Source organism: Grampus griseus (assembly GCF_964374135.1).
Source record: "Grampus griseus genome assembly, chromosome: 10".
Lineage (NCBI taxonomy): Eukaryota > Metazoa > Chordata > Mammalia > Artiodactyla > Delphinidae > Grampus > Grampus griseus.
The window spans coordinates 93,457,160-93,475,577 of NC_139004.1; positions in this window are offsets into that span (position 1 = coordinate 93,457,160).

Consider the following 18,418-nt stretch of genomic DNA (forward strand, 5'->3'; position numbering starts at 1 on the left):
TGGTATATCAAAGGGGCAAAACAGATGTGAGAAATGTGTTTTAGGCAAAGAGAGTTAGAGCTCTCAAATGGTCAGGGAGGATGGATGTGGCTGGCTCAGTGGTGTATGGGCGGTGGGACTGACCAGGTATGGGGGGGACCTTCAAAATTCCCACCCTGTGGAGATGATTGTGAAGGGCCTTGCATGCCCAGCTGAGTGTTGTCACTGGTGGCTCTGCTGCTTCTATCGTAGGGATAATAGTTTCAACGTTTGTTCCTGCATGTATCTTGGGATATGTTTGTCATTGTATAGAAGGCCTTGCCTTGAACTTGGAGTTTGGAATCAGCATTACATTTATTTCAGAAGGTTTTTTTTTTTTTTAAGGTTGAAAACTGAGATGTACATGAAATGTGGCTCTATCCTACCATTGCTTTAGCTCTAAGTTGTCTGTTCCAGTGCCATCATCTGACACCATTTTTTCACGGATCTCAAAAAGCATTTTCTGTTCTAACAATCAGAGCAATCTAAAAGCACCTTCTATGTGCAAGGAATTGAGAGAGTTGACATTAAATCACACTGACCTTTCTAAGTTCTCTCTCTTTTCTGTACTTAGTGCTTTTTCTTCCATTTAACTTTTCCTTCTATTTTAAGTACTTTCTCCAGATTCTCTTTCTTCCCCTGCCACCACTCCCACCCCCAAACTCATCCCTTTTCCAGCTTCTATTAAGACTCTGGTTTCAAGCCATGTTCCCCAAACATTTGGGGATTCTGTGGGGTTAACTCAGAGCCTGTGTTTGTGGAACTCCAAAATTCATGCACCGACTTTCACCCTGCCTCTCTGACTTGCTTTATACATTCAATGTCTAAGTAAGATTTTGTATGGAGAAAAGGTTCTGGGGTTACAGAAAGTTTAATATCATGGCCTTAGGGACCTGAGTCATATGTCATTTCTCATTTTCTTTAACCACTTCATAAATAGTAAAATAGATTTGACTAGGGCCCTTTTCAAATACATTTGTGTCTGTGTATTTTTTTTATTTTTCACGGTTGCTTTCTTGAATTGTTTCCTTCCTTTATGATCTCGCTTACAAATGGTGCTATTTGATGTGCTTTCTATGAAAATGTGTTGGATTGCTGTTTTATAATCTTTGTCTGAATTACACGAGTCAAATGGCATTGTTGAATCTCACTTTTTAAAAGTTGTCACTGGCTGGTGTTTTGAAGCTCTATGTACCGATTACATAGCAGGTTCAAATGGCATGATAATACGTATATTGAATGCTTTCCAGACGTCGTATAAAAGACACATTCCATAAGGCAGACACATTCACATTGTCTCCTCTTCGGGGTTATAAGGCAGGCCATCCTGTCCCACAGTCCACATCCGAGGCTGTAAGGAGTATCAGAAAGAAGAGGAAGAAGCAGTCATTCCATATTTGTTAGATTGTGAAACTCTGTAGTGAAATGATAACTGCGGGTCATTCTCTCACCAGCTCCCTGTGTTTTGATAGTTTGACAGGGGAGAAGGGATCAGAGTGGAAGGAGTAGATGGGATTCATTCATGAGTGAGAAAAACGACTCCTGTCCTCCTTTCTTACTTCAGCCAAATAATTAAGTTTAATATTAATGGAGTGAGCAAGGGGGAGTAGAGGGAAATGTGTTACAGAACCTTCTTTAAATTTTTTTAAGCAAATGGATGAAATGCAAAACAGGATGAATGTCTCCTTGACACTCTGTTGTTTACTTCAAGCTTAGAGGTTGTTTGGGTTCCTTTACTTGTGGAATCAAGCTCTACATATGCATTACTTTTAGATCTTTCCCTGTAACTCCGATCCTCAGACATTTTGTTCCTTTGCTGAGCCATAGTGCATTTGTCTGCACCGTCCTTTCCTTTACCACAAAGCCATCAAGTTCTTTACAGGTCCTGTTCTTCCTTTGTGCTTAAATATGCCTCTCAGAATAGTTTCGATCCAAATATATTCTGCTATTGTCTCTAAGAGGTTTGCATGTTGTTTCTTTTGAGCACATAGGTGTATTTGTGTGTGTGTGGAAGAATTCTGAAGCTGATAAACCCAGCTCTGTGTATATGACTGTGGTGACTTAAGTATTTCTTACAGCAAAATATAATTTCAGAGAGTTATTTATATTCAAAAACCCAAAGTGATTACTTTTGGGAATTGAGCCTGAGGAACTGACTCAAAATGTGGACAAAACCAGTCCATGAAAAGGTGCATCAAAAAAAAAAAAAAGGTGCATCAAAAAGTTTGTTGCAGATAAATTTCTGAAGGCAAGAAATGGGAAGCAACCTAAGAGTAGGGTGATGGTGCTTTCAGTTAGGGTGTAAGCCACTCAGCGAAATACCATAAATCTATTTAGATGAGGACTGAGAAGATTGCACAGCACCAGGAGTATACCAACATGCAACAGTACCTGTAAACTGTGATTACAGTTGAGTACTGTTATACTAGAGGAGAGCCACCGGCGGGGAATACGCTAAGGTATTAAGAGCTTTGTGGCAGAGAAGTACAGTCATATTAAAACTCCGTCCCTCTCCCCCAGTTGCCTGAAGGCCCCTTATGTGCCAGGAATTACGTGAAGTGTTTCCCTGTACTAACTCTCACCCTGCTTTGACATAGCTGTAATGACCCCCATTTGCAAATGAGGAAATCTGAGGCTGAGATAGGTTAGGTGACTTTCCCAAAGTCGTAATTTCTATAAATGCCAGAATTGGTCTTCAAATAGAAGGTGGAATGCATTTTAGTAAGAGCGTGGCAGGAGCAGAGCTACAGTGCTGGTAACGTAATCTGGATTCAGATGTCATTCCTACCAACCAATACATGGTGTGACCTTGATCCCTCTTGCTGCATTTGTAAAATGATGAAGATTGAAACTGAGCATCCACAAGGGGTCTTCCCATGTTGAAAGTCTCTGAACCTAGATTTCTAGTTCCCTGGTATACTTCTCTTATTTCAAAGATTAAGGTCATTCCCTGAGATTTGAATTAATAGTGTTTACTACACTCCCTCATTTCAGATACTACACTCGTCAACTGGAAATTGCATATCTCATAGAGGGGGCAGTATTATGATCAAGAGGTAGTGGGGCTAGTATGCAAATTGGAGAGGAAAGGACTTAGTGAAGTTCAGACCCCTTTGCCTTTGTTTGTCTAACTCAAGGAAAGGAATGTGTGAGAGGTGAGATGATTGATGTAGAGCTTCAGAGCTCTGGCTGCTGCTTGAGTATGGCTCATCAATTCCAGAAAAGATTTCCCATTTAGCTGGGTATATAGCCTCATGGCAGACAGCTGCTGGCACAGCTGGGGCACCAACCCTCACTCATCATGTGGGAAGCAATAGGAATTGTTCCTAGCTGGTAATATTCATGTCCATCTGTTTAGATAACTCAGAACCCTCCTGGACCCCAGTCAACTCCATCCTCTGGTACCTCCCTCTAACCTCTTCCCCCCGCACCACCACCTCCCATCTATTCCCAACCATGCATGTTTCCTTATTTTTTTCAGAGGTCCTTTCTGTTTGGATAGTACCATGCTACTCTCTATATGGTCTTAGGAAATTGTCAGGTGTACATCACAGTTGAAATCATATAATCCTAAAGTCAGGCAAGAGCTGGAGACAACACATTGCCCACTGTGCTCATTTCATAGCCTAGAAGGCTACAATTTGGAGAGGTCACCTCACTCTCTAGTGTTCATATAACTAGTCTGTAACAGAGAAAATAGTTGGTGTTTCAGGCTGAACATTCTTCTCCTCATATACTTCTGGGATTTTTCTCCCAGTGACTCTGGTGCTTCTCCCAATATACTTTTAGAATTTTCTACCAGTGGTCTTAGAACTAGCATTCATGATAAAATATTGACCATTATCATCTTGGGCATTTTCTAAAGTGTTCTTGTGAATGGACAACGCTGAAGGCATCCTTGAACAGAACTGATTAGCGCAATAACTCTTTTGGAACTTTGTATGGGTATGACTATCCCTTGCAAGAGAGAAATGGTCTAAAGAGAATGTTAGGGGTCACTAGGTTCTCTAAACACCTAGAAAAAATTCAGTTCACTCCCTGAGCCAAAGGAACCACTCCCTGAGCTTGCAGTCTTAAATTCATTTATTTTATATAAATTTATTTATTTTTACTTTTGGCTGTGTTGGGTCTTCATTGCTGCGCGCGGGCTTTCTCTAGTTGAGGCAAGCGGGGGCTATTCTGCGTGGCAGTGCACGGGCTTCTCATTGTCGTGGCTTCACTTGGTGCACAGCACGGGCTCTAGAGTGCAGGCTCAGTAGCTGTGGCTCACGGGCTCTAGAGCGCAGGCTCAGTAGCTGTGGCACACGGGCTTAGCTGCTCCGCGGCATGCGGGATCTTCCCCGGGCCAGGGCTCGAACCTGTGTCCCCTGTATTGGCAGGAGGATTCTTAACCACTGGGCAACCAGGGAAACCCATTGGAGTCTTAAATTCTTGGTAGAATTTAAGCCCATGTGGTCCTGCATGTTGAATATTGCCTTTCTATTGAGCAACTTGGTCAAGGCCCATACTTCTACCTGAGGGCATGTAGGAAAATCAGAGTATGCTGGTATTTTTCTGTGCCTCTTTCTTCCAGTCCACTGTGAGCCTCTCAAAAGCAAAATACGTGTGTTGTTCATGATTTGCTTTTTTACACCTGACCACTGGCTCCCAATAGGCATTCAGAAAAGTCCTGTGGAATGGATGGTTGAATACAGGAACACCGCAAATTATAAACAGTGAGATAGTTTTCCCGAAGAGTAGTAACTGGAAGAATCCCAGGCCTTAGAGCAAAATCAGAGTCCATTTAGTGCAGGCACAAAGTTAGACCAGAATTTGCAGTCAGTGCACATCAGAAGTTAACTGACACTTGCCATCTCTAGGTCTGTGTGTTCCTTAAGGCCCTGACTTTTCTCTGGTGGAAGCTGCCCCGTAGTTTTCTCTTCCACGTTTTGGCCCATTACCTGGCATCTTGTCACTATCCCCATTGGCCTGTCGATTGTTGAGATCCGTGTGTCTCAAGGTTGCACTAAGGATCCGTTTTCAAGCTGGATTTCCCAGAATTTTAGGACTCTGTGATGCTGCTAGGCATGGAGTTTTTGCTGGAGTAATCTTAAGTCAAGGCTAATTAGTATGGGTGGTGGTTTTGGGGATGGTCCTTGGTCAACAAACCTAAGTTCCAGACCTGGTTTCACCATTAATTAGTTTTGTGATTTGGCCAAGTCAGATACTGTCTCTAAGCCTCCATTCCACATCCAAAAACTAGGGAATGGGGCGAATCAGGCAAAGCTGTTCTTCATCCCTAAAAGTCTGAGATCTGTGACTCACAAAACCTTGCCCCGTTTGCTCTAAGTAGTATGAGGGTTTAAAAAATAACTTAAGTCCTCCTTATTTAACTGGATAAAACCCAAGTTCAGATGGTTGGCGTCCCCAGAATGATATACTCTTCACATACGAGAACCTGATTTGCTAAGCTACCCCACTGTTTTCATCGTATATGTGCCCAGTGGATTTATTAAAGAGGGAAAGGTTTGTATGAAAATACTCTCAAAATAAGACCACTTGCTGCAACTCTCCTGGACATGCTAATTATTGACTTCAACCTTGCGTGGTTTGCAATGGACAGCTGTGTATGAATATTAATTTTTCTTTGAGGACTTTTAAAAAAGATTTTTTCAGTAGTTTTGTTTTCACAACACAATCAAGAGAGTTAGTGCTTCCAAAAAAAACAGCAATTAAATGTGTGCCGTGTCTCAGCCTGTAAAGTGGTGTGCAATTTCTGGAAACAGGACATTGCTTTAAATGGAAAGAGTTTCCTTTGTCATATTATTGATTGAAGCAGTTATAACCTCAGCTCTTCACTCTTTTCCAACAGTTTCACTTCAGAATCTTTTTTTCACTTTCTTTTGATGTTACCTTTCCATGTGGTCCAGACGTTCTTTCTTGCCCATTCCTCAGACTTACATTACTTACAGATCCTAATTTTTCCAGCCTTTATTCTGCTATTTGCTCTTTCCTCTCTTTTACATGTTGGATTCTTTGTAGATCTTGCTGCTGTAATTTTCCATACCATCTGGTTAGGATGTGTGGCCAAAAAATTACCTGAGCTCCAAAGATTCATGCTGCCCTTTTAGCTGGTAAGTGGTTTCCTGGGCAGGACTGTATTTCTCAGCACCCTGTGCAGTAGGCAGGACTGTAAGACTAGGTCTGGCCAATGGAATGTGAGTAGAAGTGATGTGTCACTTCCTGAAGAGATTAAGAAGCAGGCTTGGGACTTCCCTGGTGGTCCAATGATTAAGACTCTGTGCTCCTAATGTGGGGGGCACGGGTTCGATCCCTGGTCTGGGAACTAAGATCTTGCATGCTGCATGGCATGGCCAAAAAAAAAAAAAAGGCAGCCTTGTCTTCTCTCCATGGTCTTTCTTTGTTTGCCATCTCAATGAGGAAGGCTTGAAGGAATAGAGGAAGGTGGGGCATAAATAGAAAAGAGGTGGTTCTGATACATACAGGACCATGTTGTAGGTCAGATACACCAACATTGGGCTCTCTGTGAGAAGGAAATGAATTTCTACCAATATTATGTTCCGTCACTGAGGTTTCAGGGTTCATCTGCTATGGCAGCTCACATTACGTTGATTGACACAAAATGTTACCCGATCTGCATCTTTAATCCCAGGTTTTTGTTTTCCGTTTTCTGCATGATGATTTATCTCAAGATGGAGAAAACCTGATGCTTACCAGTGAGGGATACCCAAGTGAGCCTTAGATCACCGGGCCTTTGGGACTGTATTGGAAATTTGGCGGGCAGAGAGGAGCACAGTGTAAGGAATTAAATAAGCAAGACTGCCAGAGTTTACTGGGATGATTTGTTGAAGTTTTATTGCAGAAAGAACTAGAGGATTTAACACTGATGTAATTTCTGGGTGTCAAGGTTGGATCTTGCTGTTCTCAGATGTGCCCCAGTTTTGCTTAGGTGGAAAAGTCTGCTGGATTATTTTAAATTTGTGAGGAGTGGATGCCAGAGATTTTACTTGTTATAGGGGAACTGTGTGTCATGTGGGTACAAAAGAGTGAAACATAGAGTTAGGTAAGAGGGAAAAGACCTAGATTCCAGGTCTAGCTCTACCCCTCTGCCTGTATTAAATTGGTCTGGTTTCTTTCCTTTTTTTTTTTTTTTTTTTTTTGCTGTACGCAGGCCTCTCACTGTTGCGGCCTCTCCCGTTGCAGAGCACAGGCTCTGGACGCGCAGGCTTAGCGGCCATGGCTCACGGGCCCAGCCGCTCGGCGGCATGTGAGATCTTCCCGGACCGGGGCACGAACCCGTGTCCCCTGCATCGGCAGGCGGACTCTCAACCACTGCGCCACCAGGGAAGCCCAATCTGCGTTGTTTTAGACCACCAAGTTTTTTGGTACTTTGCTACAGCAGCTCTAGGAAGCTAAGACACCCTTCTTCCTGAAGTAGCATCCAGCCCTCTCCCCAGCCATGTTGGGGGCATCCTCTTACTCTTTTATTGTCTTCATAGCAGTTTATGAAATGCCTCATGGTCAATCAGAGGTTTCTATGTTTATTCATTTCATGTTTGGTCATTGACCTCTTCATTTCAATTTTGTGTGTTTTCCCCACTGGAATATAAGCTCCTGGAGAGCAGGGGCCTTGTCTGTCTTTCTGTATTGTGCCTGCAAAACACATTTGTCATAACGGATGGGGAGTGAGAAGTATCAAACAGTGTGATGTATACTCATGTGGCCCTGCCGTGCACCCTGGCCCTCTGATCAGATGGCTGGACACCTGCCTTCGAACTGGGAGCAATGTTATTTTGTAAGTGGTGACTGTGGATACTTGAAAAGTGGATTCTGCACACTTTTATTCAGCACAGGGCACTGCAGAGCCTGGTGCCTTAGATCAAGGAGCTTAAGGTGTCAAGAATAGGGATTAAATTACATCCGAGGAAAGCAGTGGAAGAATCCTTTCTTATCTCTATCAACTGGAGCTTCTGTGTTACAAAAATGCCAGTGATTGAGACCAGCAGAGGCCTTTCTTCCCTTATCGCTGTCGTTGATTGGGATTTTCCTATGGTAGGATAAATACTAAGGGAGTTTCTTTGATAACCCCATTCTCACTCGATTCCTTAATTTCGAACCAGAGAACCTCCTTGCAATCTCTGCTCTCACAAGTAGAAATGAATTACCCTCTGTAGAAACAGGAGCAGATGTATACATGAGGTGTGACCATCAGACTTCTGACACGGTGCTGGCGTAAGAATGAGACAGAAATATTTTGGTGCGTTCTTTGGGCAAAGTTTTCTCTTCCTGAGCGTGATGTGATATATGGGAAGGGGAAGTAACAAGGGGGTGGGACCAAGGGTTTTGATGTTCCACAATTAATACCCGGAAGCTGCATGGAAGTTTGGGTACATAGAACGGTCCTCCTTCTCAAGAATCCCTGATCACCAATGATCAGGCTGCATTTATCTAATAGGAAGTGACCCTCTTTTCTGCCCAGACTTTTCCCAGTTTCCCGTCTGACTCAACCTAGTATAATCCCCTCTCTGAAGCTTGCCAAACTCGGGATGGCCTGAAGAGAAAGCTGTGTTGCTGACTGGGTGAGAGTATACAGAGTTCCTTTGATAGCACCCATTGAGCTAGAAAATCAGTAGAAACTATGATTGCCATTATATTGGCTTTAACATATGCTATTTCTTTAATAAGATCTATAAAACATATCAACATGCACAAGTTACTGTTAATTATCATCTGAGTAATAACACCTGGTTCATAGCAGGTGCTTTATAATTATTTTTTGGATGCATGAGTGGTGAAGTCCGTGATCATTGCATTCTTGGGGTTGGTTACGTTCTTGACTGCTCTAAAAAGGGCACTGATTTTGTACTGATGTCATCCCACTTTGGAACTCATTCCCTTTGGTAATGAATGGGGCATATTTATTTATTATTATTATTTTAATTTATTTATTTATTTTTGCTTGTGTTGGGTCTTCATTTCTGTGCGAGGGCTTTCTCCAGTTGCGGAGAGTGGGGGTCACTCTACATCACGGTGCGCGGGCCTCTCACTGTTACAGCCTCTCCCATTGCAGAGCACAGGCTACAGACGTGCAGGCTCAGTAGTTGTGGCTCACGGGCTTAGTTGCTCCGTGGCATGTGGGATCTTCCCAGACCAGGGCTCGAACCCGTGTCCCCTGCATTGGCAGGCAGATTCTCAACCACTGCACCACCAGGGAAGCCCCAGTGGGGCATATTTAAAGGACAGCTAACCCAGGGCAAAGAGAGGGACAAAGCGCCCTGGGCCTCCAGGAGTCAGCCTGTGTTCTTTCAGTTCTATGGTCTGTCAGGTGAGCCAAAGCTGAGAAACAAGCCACCTTCTTACAAGCCATTCTCTAGGGAGAAGTTAAAGTCAGACTTTAATACGTCCGGTCATGTCCCTCACTGATTAAACCACCCAGTGGTTTTCCGACTCACTTGAAATAAAACTAATGTCCTTACCTTCTTCTGTAACCTATATGATCTGCCTGGTGCCTAGTTCGCCATTCTCATTTCTGACCCTTTCCTTTTCTCTGCACCAGGAACACTAGTATTCCTCTGTTTCATGAACCATAAGCTTACTGTGTTACAGCTCTTGTACCTGCTGTTTTGTAAGCATGTTACTGGCGTGTCATTGGAAGGTTGTAAGCAAGAGAGGGCCATGATTTATATCATGAATGGATGAATGAATTTGCAGTGACTAGAGGTGGCTGGGAGTAGTAGAGGCATAGCCCTTCCAGCCCTTGTGTTATGGTACATTTTCACTTAAAACACCCAAAAGTCACTATTTATTAAATCAATCCCTTCAAAGGTGACTGAGCCTTTTTTCTTAAATTTATTTCTGGCTGCATTTGGGTCTTCGTTGCTGAGCGTGGGCTTTCTCTATTTGCTGCGAGCGGGGGCTACTCTTCATTGTTGTGCACGGGCTTCTCATGGTGGTGATTTCTCTTGCTGTGGAGCACGAGTTCTACGCGCACAGGCTTCAGTAGTTGTGGCTCGCGAGCTCTAGAGCGCAGGCTCAGTAGTTGTGGCACATGGGCTTAGTTGCTCTACAGCATGTGGGATCTCGAACCCGTGTCCCCTGCTTTGGCAGGTGGATTCTTAACCACTGTGCCACCAGGGAAGTCCGGTGCTTGAGTCTTCAATTAGGGTATGGAAAACAGAAGGGGATTTGGGTGAGGCCAGAAACAGAGGGGATATGAGTCCAAATTGTGAAAGGCCATTTAGACTACAACAAGAAATTGGGATTTATCCTTCTAGGTTAGTCCTTCTAGGTTAGCTTTGACTTTTAGGAAGACAGCTCTGGTGAGAGAATAGAAGATCGATGTGAACGGGAAGAACCTGGTTTTGTCAGAAAGGTAGGTTGTCTGAGGTTGCCAGCTGCAGAGTGGTAGCCTGGGGCACCTGGGCTGAGGATTGTGGAAGAAAAAATGCCAATGGATTAGCAACATCTGTCATCTGAGTGGGATGGAGGTGGTGACGTACATCCTATGTATTCAATGACACTGATCAAGCTATAGCCAGTAAGGAATTTTCAAATACCCCTGCCCCCGCTGCTAGCCTTTACTTTTCTTTGCAAAAAAGAGAAATTCTCAATGACTTGTATCTTCCTTATTATGTATGTATTTACTATCACCACAATTATCTAATTACTTATTGACAATAGACTAGAATAAGTCATATTTTATTATGGCTTCCTTTATATATCAATGAAATAATTTAACACTATTTGATCCAATAATAATGTAATGTAATTTTTTAGAAGTAGGAAATTCCTGGTGGGAAATGTCTTCCTGAGAGGGTTCTGGAAAACAAATACTCCATGGTATTCCCTGTGGTCACAGCCATCTCAGGCCCCCTGCTCTTTGGTCTTGGCTTATAAACTTCCATCTCATTTCTCTGAGCTCACGTTTTAAGGCTTAATAATAAACAGTGTTAGCTTGAACTGCCTCTTTGTAGCTTTTCTATTCTTTGTATATGGGTGAATAGATTAATTTATAGTGCTATTAATCTGTCACCCTTCAGCAGCCATAAATTCAATTTCCAACATTAACTTGTGACTCCTGAGGGAACAGGGTAGATCTCAGGCCACAAATAATGTTATTAAAGTTGGAGATGAATGTGTGAATGAATGTGAGGAACAAAATTAACGCTTGGAATTTTAGAAATGACTGTTTTTAAATGGACAGCCCATGAGTACTCTCTTCACATTGATACATTTAAGAAAAGCAGTGCAAGCAGATGCAGGATCGGACCCTTACCTAACTTTGGAACTTTGTCTCTTGTCTTGAGCCAGCTTTTACTTTACAGTCCTGAGATCCTCAGTTCGGTTGACAGTTGCTTTGAAGGTGCCATGCTGTTTCAAAATTATGTTTCCATTCACGCTGTTGCCTCTCTCTGGCATGATTTTCTCACCCCCTTGGCACACTTATCGCTTTGCAAAGCCCAGTTCATTTGCCATTTTGGGGAAGCGTTTCTCGATGGCCCTCTTTCTTCTTTCCTTCCTCTACCTTAAACGTTCTTCCATTGTTTCTCTGATCCTGCTTGCTGGTCATTTTTTGTTTATGCAACTGTCTTCCCTACCTGACTGTCAGCTTCCTGGGACGCGCATTATACTCTCTTGTGGTATTCTGCTGTGTACTGGGAGATCAATAAATACGTGCTGCATGGATTGGAAAGCCCAGGTCGCAGGTGTCGCAGAAGACTCTTAGCCATCTGAGTAAACAGTGAAAAACATTGGAATTAGCACCACCTTCTCAGCCTTCTGATGCCAGAGGCATGAAAGACCTCAATATGAAGAGGTTTTTAACTCGAGATGTTCCAGGGGAGTCCCTTTCCTCTTAATTTATGTTTGGCTGATCGTATAAAAGCACAGTTGCTTCTGAAGTGGAAGAGTAGATCAGGGGTGTGTCACTCGCTTACGGAAACGTCTTTCTCTTCCTAAGTGCCTGGGCATATGGGCGCTCTTTGCTTCTCATTGTGGTGGCAGCCCAGGGTCAGAGGGTGTGATTTCTGATGCTCTTTGTGTAGCCTCCAGCGGATCACGTTCTGCTTGCTCTTCCTGGCAATGTTTTATTCATTAGCGTGTTGCCCAATGGAAATTATCTTTTGACTATTAACGAGCTGTACTAACGTGAACCTCTGTACACAAAGTAAGAGCCCAAACTAAGGAGTGGGGATTGAGTGATTTATTTTTCCTTTCCTGACTTCAAAATGAGACTGGGGCAAAACTTCTGTTTAGGGACGCTTCCCTGTAATCAGAGAGTGCTTCCGTGGTCACCCCGTATAAAGTAGCACCCCATCCCTCTCCACCCCTTTACTCTGCTTGAGTTTTCTTCGTAACTCTTATTACCACCTGGCATGTTTGTTTATCGTCAGTCATCTTTTACCAGAATGTAACAAAAACCAAACAAAAAACCATGAGAGCAAGGAATTTATTCACCGCTGTAGCTGAGCTCCTGGAACCATGCATGGCACAGAGTAGGTGCTTAGTAAATCCATGCCAATTCAATGGAGGATCGTACTTACCACCACTATTCATAGAGTCCTTACCACGTGTGGGGCAATGTGGTAAATATTTGCGATACATTATTTCATGTCTTTCTCACACCATCCAACCAGTAGGGTGTTGTGCCATTTCCACTTACCCTGGAGGAAGTGAAGCTTAGAGAGATCTAGTGAGTTACCTGAGGTTTCACTTCTTCCAGGTCTGTTGCTCCCCCTAGTTTTTGGCACAGACGTTTCCCAGTTGTACCATTGCAAGAGTCTCTGGACTGGCCTTCATTGCAGCCACTTTTGCTCCTACGGTCTATTCCTCATGCAGCAGCCACGGGGATCTTGTGACAGGAAATCAGTCATGCTGCCTACCCCCACCCCCCATCCCCGTCCTGCTTAGCATCTTCCAACTGGCTTCCTGTTGCAATTGGAACAGAATCAGAATTCCTTACCATGGCCTGCGGACCCTAGAGGATCTGCCCCTGTTGTTTTCTCTGTCACCTCCCTTCACACTCCCGCTTGCTCATAGGAAGACACACTGGCATTCTTCCCGTTCTCACAAATACCTACCTAGTTCTGGCCACCGGACCTTTGCCTATGTTCTTCCCCCGGGTATTTAATGGATGGCTTCTCCTTCTCACTCACATCTCTGCCTAACTGTCCCTTCCCTTAGAGAGGCTATTTCTCTCTGATGCCCCTGTTCTCTCTTTCATGCTATTTTATTATCCTCATGGCATGAACCCACTTTCTGAGATTATCCTGAAGTTATTTGTTTCTTTAAGTAAATCCCTTTCCACTGGGGACTTTTTACTTGTGTCCTGCTATATCCTCACTCTCAAAATGATGTCTGAGTTTTGGTAGGTGCACATCAAATACTTGTTGAATGAATGAATGAACCCCTTGTCAATTATGGTTTACTTTGGCACAAGGAGTTTGTATTCATAATACGAACACAGAGGGCCACACCAGGAGAAGGAATTCCAAACCTCATATGCCCACTGCAAGGTGTACACATCAGAAACAAAACAAGTTGGTAGCTGGATTTGGTCCTTGGCCAGCCAGCTGGAGTCTCCATTTTAAAAACACTTCTTCTTCTGATTTTATAATTAAGTATTTTTTTTAGCCAGTGAATACTTTTTGAGTGTGTGGGTTTCCTTTATATACACAGTTGCTCAGTGTCTATTAGGATTTTTGCACTTAACAAATCAAATCAACACACATGTGTAAAGAAGTTGGCTGGGATTTTTTTTTAATTGGAGAGATTCCTAATTCCTGTTTTGTTTCCTTCCTTCGCCTAAGGACTTCTAAGTAATGCAGTGTGGTTAATTAGAGTGAGAGATAAATTGTTTGCTATTTTGTTAACTTTCTCATTAGAATGTGAATGACAGCTGCAAAGTCCCAAAGTCCCTGTTTTCTTAGTATTATTTTTGGATCCCCTACGCAGGTGTTCTTGTAGAACTATATTCAAATAGAATATTTGGAAGTACTACCTAGCGCTGCTTAAAAGAGGCTGTGATGTACCTAATTATCTCTAACAATAAAATTATTTTAGGAGCATGTCTGTTGAAAAGAAGACTACATTACCCATTATCCAGTGATAAATTAGAAGAGAGAACGTATATCCTAGAAATGATACCGGTAAATTTGTTCTCTGGGGGGAATTTTGGAATATATTTATTTTCATGCTTCATGGGAACCCAGTGTAGAAATTTTTAAAAGATTGGTTACAACTGAAGTTTGTAATGACAGATTCACATCTGGCAAGATTTATAGTAGATTAACCTAGCTCTGAATCCAGACGATTTGAAAGTGAAATACGGTAGTTCTTGTTGGCACGAATTAATCTCAGCCGGGGCTCACAGTGGCCGTGCAAGAGTCTTTGGTGCTGCGAATCAACACAGGCCGCAGGCTAGGCATCGGTTCTCCAGTAAACAACTCCCAACCCCTGTGCAAATAACTGGCTCTAGCAAGAGACTTGTGAGGCCCAGTGAGAGTTACTGACCTTGTATAGACTGGTGTCCCAGGTAGTATTTTAAATTTAGTTCGGTCTGAGAATAACTGGGTTCTAATATCTAAGGGCTGTCGAGTAGCCTGCATGAAATGGCATGGGATGTCAGACCTTTAGCCCAGCGACAGGCTGTATGTATATCAGCCAACCCTCTCTTACTGCCTCTTTTCTGCCTCAAGGTTTAGAGACTGGGACTGAAGAGATGAAATTAGACGGGACTTTCACTCCCTGAGTTCTCTTGGCTGTAAAGTTAAGGCACAGTGACAGGTGGGAGAAACCTTTTGGAGTGTACATCTCTCTTCCTGGCAAGTCTTCAGTTTTATGATATGTTCCTTTTAGCATCTTTCAATATGTTAGTAAACCATTTGGTACACTCTGGGCATCCAGACTTAGTGCCAGGGAATAGAAGGATTGAGATCTATATGTATGTATCTATTTCTATATCTGTATCTGTCTATGTCTGTGTATCCATAGCTGTATTCTTATCTGTGTGTATATAACTGTATCTATATCTCTGTATCTATATATTTTTGAATATCTAGTTCCTCATCCAAGAGTGCTGTCTGATGAGCCACTCCTCCGTTGAGCCTTGACTTAATGGTCAGTCCTTCGCCACCTGTATTAGCGTCACCTTAGGAAGGTGTGAACTGTGCAGAGTCTGGAGCCCTGTCTCAGACTCGCTGAGTTGGAATCTCCATGGGAGAAGGCTTGGGAGTCTGCGCGCTGGGAGCAAGTATACATGCTGGAGTTTATCTTCTTTCCACTGAGTTCTCATCATCTCCTTCATTGGTTACTAGCCCACAGCGGATGAGGCTCTATTCCTCTTTACATTTTCAGTGAGTCGTACACGGCTAATGACGTTGTCGACTGAATGAACGCATGAGAGCGTTTCTAGTTCATTTGCTTCTATCACTGACCCTGGGATATGATATATTGAGATTACGCTTCTTTGGTTTTAAACAGCAATATAGCCTCGGGGAGGAGAGTAAAAGCAAGACTCTTTAGGAAAGACAGTTGAGGTCTGAAAACATGACACATGAAATGGGCTGGCCGTTTTTCCTTTCAGCACAGTTAGGTGAAATGACAGTGTCCGGCACATAGTAGATCTTTCATAAATATTTGCTGAATAAATAAATAACTGAATTGATAGAGGACTCCTGATATTGAGAGGTCGTTCACTGGGGTTAATGAGGGGATGTTAAGGTTCTAGCACTTTCTTAGGGGACGTGGCACTAGGGCTGAATGTTTGTATCTTTCTCAAATTCTTACGTTGAAGACTTAAACTCCAATATAATGGTATTTGGAGATGGGGGTAGTTGAGAGGTAATTAGCTTTAGCGGGGAGGGGACCCATTATGGGATTAGTGCCTTTATAGAAGGAGATAGATAGGAGAGAGAGATTCTCTCTCTCTACTATTTGAGGATATGGCAATAAGACATCTACTTGCAAACCAGAAAGAGAGCCCTCATAAGTAACCAAATGTGCCAGCACCTTGATCTTGGACCTGAAGCCTCCAGAGCCATGAGAAATACATACCTGTTGCTTAAGCCACACAGTCTGTGATATTTTATTATAGTACCCTGAGGTGACACATGGTCATGTGTAAGGAAGGGCTTCTGGTCAGGGTGTGTGTCTATCTGCCTCCTTACTGAAGCTTCTGAGCCTAGGATAATCCCTGTCTTATACAAGGGGCTACATAAATGTTTATTGAGTTATGGAATGCCCAAAGGACAACAGCAATTGGGAGGATTTCTAGATCAGAAGAAAAACAGGGACAATCTCTAGGTCCATCCACGTCACTGCAAATGGCGTTATTTCATTCTTTTTTATGGCTGAGTAATATTCCATTGTATATATGTACCGCATCTTCTTTATCCATTCATCCTTCCATGGACATTTAGGTTGCTTCCATGTCCTGACTATTGTAAACAGTGCTGCAATGGACAGTGGGGTACATGTATCTTTTCTTTTTTTAAAAAAACATCTTTATTGGAGTATAATTGCTTTACAATGGTGTGTTATTTTCTGCTGTATAACAAAGTGAATCAGCTATACGTATACGTATATCCCCATATCTCCTCCCTCTTGCGTCTCCCTCCCACCCTCCCTATCCCACCCCTCTAGGTGGACACAAAGCACCGAGCTGATCTCCCTGTGCTATGTGGCTGCTTCCCAGTAGCTATCTATTTTACATTTGGTAGTGTATGTATGTCCATGCCACTCTCTCACTTCGTCCCAGCTTACCCTTCCCTTTCCCCTTGTCCTCAAGTCCATTCTCTATGTCTGCGTTTTTATTCCTGTCCTGCCCCTAGGTTCTTCAGAACCTTTTTTTTTTTTTAAGATTCCATATATATTTATTGGCATATGGTATTTGTTTTTCTCTTTCTGACTTACTTCACTCTGTATGACAGACTCTAGGTCCACCCACCTCACTACAAATAAGTCAATTTCATTTCTTTTTATGGCTGAGTAATATTCCATTGTATATATGTGCCACATCGTCTTTATCCGTTCATCTGTCGATGGACACTTAGGTTGTTTCCATGTCCTGGCTATTGTAAATAGAGATGCAATGAACATTGTGGTACATGACTTTTTTTGAATTATGGTTTTCTCAGGGTATATGCCCAGTAGTGGGATTGCTGGGTTGTATGGTGGTTCTATGTTTAGTTTTTTAAGGAACCTCCATACTGTTCTCCATAGTGGTTGTATAAATTTACACCCCACCAGCAGTGCAAGAGGGTTCCCTTTTCTCCACATGAGGTACATGTATGTTTTTGAATTATGATTTTCTCTGGATATATGCCCAGGAGTGGGATTGTTGGATCATATGGTAGCTCTGTTTTTAGTTTTTTAAGGAACCTCCACACTGTCACACTGACTGAAGTAAGTCAGACAGAGAAAGGCAAATATCACATGATATCGCTTACATGTGGAATGTAAAAAAATGGTATAAATGAACATATTTCCAAAACAGAACTAGAGTCACAGATGTAGAAAACAAACTTATGGTTACCAAGGGGGAAAGGGGGGGGAGGAATAAATTGGGAGATTGGGATTATTGCCATGTACACACTACTATATATAAAATAGGTAACTAATAAGAACCTATTGAATAGCTCAGGGAACTCTACCGAATACCTTGTAATGACCTATATGGGAAAAGAATCTAAAAAAGAGTGGATATATGTATATGTATAACTGATTCACTTTGCCGTACACCAGATACCAACACAACATTGCAAATCAACTATACTCCAATAAAAATTAATTTAAAAAATTTTTAAAAAGCAGTGAGAATAAAAATTCTTAGTATTTAAAATAATAATAATAAAAAAAAGATAGGGGCAACGGTGAGCAGCCAGGCCACCTCTGTCTCCTCATAGCCAATCTGCTTGCTCAGAGCTCTTTAACCGGCCCTACTCCTAGCAGGATGTCCTCTGGGTTCCCCCAGGACATATGAGAGGAAACTTGAAAGTGAGAGGGGATGTGACGTGAATGAGAGAGAGGCCAGGTCACGTGGGCTTTATAGCCACTCTAATAGGTGTGAGCTTTACGGACCTGTGGCTTTTCTGTCACCTTGGCCCCGCTTGGTAACCTTCCTCCTGGGGACTCGTTAGGGAGGGGCAGCGGCTGTCTCTGCCTGGCACAGGGCCAGCCTTTCCAAGAAGCAAGTTAATTAAGGCGGGCTGGCCAGCCAGGGAGCGTGAACGAGGAAATATTTCAAAGTAGAATGTTAGCAGATCTATTTGGGGGAGACACCACTGGGAAATTCTCAGGTCAGCGCAGTAAGCCAACCTTGGTCTCTTCAACTACAAAACAGGGAGAACAGTGTTGGTGACGTTAGTCATGTGGGATTGTGATAATGAATGTTGAAGCACTT